Here is a 4,352-nt window from a genome sequence, read left to right as displayed (position 1 = left end):
GAACAAGAGAATAAGAGGGTAAGAGAGGCAAGAGAGCAAGGAGGGGGCAAGCAGCTCCTTTAATAGTGGGCTGGGCCATCCTGGCCATTGCCAGGTAACTTTGGGGAGGAGCATACCTGGCTATTGCCAGATAACTGTTGGGGTGGAGTCCAGACAGAATGCCAGGAGCTTGGGGCATTGCCTACTGTGACTGATGGCCAGACACCTCTCTCTGCTAGGGAGCTGTGGGAGTCTGTAGCTGTGACAGGAGCCAGGGGCCCAGGAGGCATGGCTAAACACCTGTTGTCCCTTAGGGTCACCGGGGTTCCAGGACTGTGCTCAACCAGGAACCAGGATGTCTGTGTACAGCTCACGGCCCCACAGTTCTTTATCCCATTTTAGCCAATAAACATCATCACTTCTTTGAATTTTCCTTACCAATAATATAACTGATCTGCAAACTAAAACTATCTTCTCATCATTTAGATAGCATACTCCAATTGTAACACTCCTTTACGACCAGTCTATTGCACAATTTCTCACTACTTCATCCATATTAGTCATCTTTTTAAACATTAATTATGTCATATTGGTCATCTTTACATACATCAATTAAGTTGATCAAAATCCTCCCCTGTATATATTCTCAATTTTCTCTCTCCCTTTCTCTTTAACAAATTATTTTTATTTTTTTAACCCCATTTAAACCTAGCTTTATATAACACATACTGAAGCTATGCTGGTAAACATTTAAAACAAACCCAAATCATTCCGCCCAATAGGGAAATTAAATTAAATTAAATCCATGACTGTGCATTTTGTGGGAAAGTGTGCTCTCTTAAATAAGGTTACTCATTTTTGGCACTTTCAGAAAAATCACAGGGCACTTAGTCTTAGCATAATCTATAATCTTGTCTATTCTACCTTCACAAAATCTACAGTTCTTACATCTGACATTTAGTGAATAATCAGGTATTCTAATTTGGGTCCTTCAGAGGATTGTGTGTGTATGTGTGTGTGTATATGTGTGTGTGTGTGTGTATCTGTGTGTGTGTCTCTCCATAAGAATTTATTCATGTGATTATGAAGTTTATTAAGTCCAAACTCAATAATCTTCATGTTGAAAACTTACACAGAGGCTCAATATTACATTTCTATTATTAGAATGAAGGTCTGACAATAAGAAAAATAAAAATGTAAATTTTATTTCTATCATTTAACTCTCACACCCCATTTCTGCTTCTCTACTTAAATTCTCTCCAAAACATCCACTGTCTCTGATGTGTCTTATATTTCTTACTCTAAGCTTGTATATACCAGCCATAGCATACGTATATGAGCTGTATATGTATATGAAGCATGACATTAAGATGGCTACAAAGTTATAGCATATTGAAATGTTTCAGCTGCATTATAACCTAATGGGGCCCCCGTGATATACAGAGCCTTCATCATCCCAAATATCATAATGTAGCACAGTACAATAAATGAATTTGCTTAGTTGGTCTGCTCAATATCTTTGTGTCTTACCTAAACTTTAGGCTGTAGAAGGTCATGTAGCTCAGGCTCTGAGTCGCTACTTTATTCCTATTGTCTCTAAATACAATGTGGACATTCAGTAGCCACCCGACAAGCATCTATTGAGTGAATAGCCAATACTATGACAAACCCTGACTTTTGTTTGACGCACCATCCACTGAAGTGCAAGAGGCACACATTAGTCTAATTAGTTCTCCACATGGTAATGTAGGACTCAAACAGTTGAGGAAGCATACACATTCCCCAAATGTACAGGTTTAAGCTTTTCAAACATTTATGAGTCAAAAATGCAATGGTTATTAAAAATTAGAATTTTCTTCAACTTTCCCAAAGGTACTGGTTCAGTAACGTTGTAAAAATGCAATGCCATTTTCTCTTTTAACTGAGACTTTAAGAAACTACCATAAGTTCAGAAGTGATCCAAACCGAGTGACTACTGTGCATGACAGGGGGAAATTCTCCATTATAGCTACCATGCTGCGCTAATGTAAATGGATCTAGTTTTAATTTATGGTTTGGATTCATTTCAACAAGAATTTAAAGTAAAACAGCACCTTGCAAAAAGAAGACCTCAAACCTTGTAAGGTTGTATTCATCCTTGCATGATATGGAGACATGGCCTTTTGAAGTGAGATCTATATTTACAGCCCAATATTCAAAGAAAAGCAAGTGTTTCTTTAAAATACTTAATTATGAGCACCACAGAAAATACCCAAGAACAGTCCATTCTAGTCAGACATATAGCATTTCATTTCCACAGGATAACGGACTTCTTCAAGATCAATCAAGAATTGAGCGTATGATCTTCTTCAGCATAATTGTGACATATGTCTTTTCACAATGCTACCTGATCTTCCATAGACTTCTTGCCTTTAGCAAAGATATGTTGTTGTGTGATTCATTCTGAGTTAATTACCTAACTCCAATAGATGGCATTGTAATAGATGTTGTCTCATCAGTATGCAGAACTGTTCCCAAGCTTGAAGAGAGAGTAAAGAAAAGACTTCTTAATTATACCCCACGTTCCCACTCATTAATTGACCTTCTTTCAAATAACCATAAATCAACTAATGTGGTGTAGATTTTAGACATGTTAACAAATGTCTATGTGATGCAGTATGTCTTCCAGAAGAAATGTACCCATTTTTAATCAGTTTTGTTTATCATCATTATTAGACAATTAGTTCCAACTAACCTTAAAAAATAAGTGAACGCTATTTTATCCTGTTTTCTTTATAATTACATTATTCCCAGTGAGAGGATCTCATCACCCAAGCATCAAAGGTTCTCCCAAGGTTCCTTTCCTTATTCGAGATTATTAAAATGAAGTAGTAAAAATAGAATTACAATAGACTAGGAACTTGTGCGTGCATTATTGTTCGTATGCCTAAAGCAGCTCTAGCAAACTCGAATGACTAGTTTCAGAAAGATGACAGCAGAACAGCACTGCCATTATCTCTTAGTTCAGTCATGCATTTTGGAACTGGATATTAAAAGGAAAAGTCTTGAAGTTCAGTGTTTGAGTTCAAAACAGCAACAATGAGAAGCCTACAGTCCACAGGGAATTAAAGTGTTAGCCTATCAACTGAAACGAAATTGATCTTATGACAGGAGAAAAAGATTTTCTCTTGCTCTGACATACTAACGCCTTCATAACATGGAGAGAGAGAGAGAGAGAGAGAGAGAGAGAGAGAGAGGAAGAAAGTCAGTAGGCTGAGTAACTGGCCCTGAGAATCTCCTTGTGGGTCCTTATGCTCTCCACCTGCTTAGCCACAAAAAAAGGAGACTGTAGCACTCAGTGATGCTATGAGGAAGCAGTAGTTGCGCACTCAACTTCAAAAGTTCAACAAAAGCTGAGCGTGGTGGCACATGCCTTTAATCCCAGGACTTCGGAGGCAGAGGCAGGTGGATATCTGAGTTCAAGGCCAGCCTGGTCTAAAAAGCGAGTTCCAGGACAGCCAAGGTTATACAGAGAAACCCTGTCTTGAAAAACCAAGAAAAAAAAAGTTCAACAAATCAAGACTGTTTATATTAATGCGTAAGGCTAACTATGGAATTAACTCTTCTTAAAAGAGAAAATGATGTCAACATCCTAAAGGAAAATTTTCTGTATCTTTCAGGTATTTACACTGGAAGATTTGTTAAATAAAACCTGCTATTGATACATTTTTCAAGCAGGTAAGCTTAAAAATACTAGAATGAAGAATCCTTTTTAAACGTGTACCATGGCTAATTTAAGTATTGTGATGCTCATTGTGGTCATTCCCTTCCTTTGTAAGAAAAAAAATTGTCTCTTAAAAGGATGGAAAAGAACATGAGCTAAGCCAGCAATACTTGGACCTTGATCAGCACTTCTGTATAAAAGGATTTTACTTCTCATAAGCATTCCTGGAGGAAGCTTGGCACTCTGCACCTCATGTTTACTTTGAGAAAGTAGTTTATCACCTTGAATACATTCTGTGATGAGGCAAAGGTTTTGTTTCCAAGAAGTGCTCTTATTTACAGCCCAATTCTTAGTCATACCAAGGTTTTTATTTTCTGAGTATATTGATCAATTTTTTTTTACCAGAAATAACAAAATACGGCACCTTGTATCTTCACACATTTCCAATTTTTGACATGCCTCACTCAATCTTACATCTTCAACTAATTTCTATAAGTTCTTGAATGCAAATGTGAATGAAAGTAAAACCTCCTATAGAAAAATTGTTTAAACTATATTGGGTGCCTATAGATCTATATGAAATACACATACCAGCTAGTTGTGTTTGTGTGTGTGTCTGTTTCTCTCTCTCTCTCTCTCTCTCTCTCTCTCTCTCTCTCTCTCTCTCTCT

The sequence above is a fragment of the Mus caroli genome, chromosome 16, assembly GCF_900094665.2.
Source record: "Mus caroli chromosome 16, CAROLI_EIJ_v1.1, whole genome shotgun sequence".
In the NCBI taxonomy this organism is placed as follows: Eukaryota; Metazoa; Chordata; class Mammalia; order Rodentia; family Muridae; genus Mus; species Mus caroli.
The sequence above is the reverse complement of the archived record's forward strand: the minus strand, read 5'-3'. Positions refer to the sequence as shown.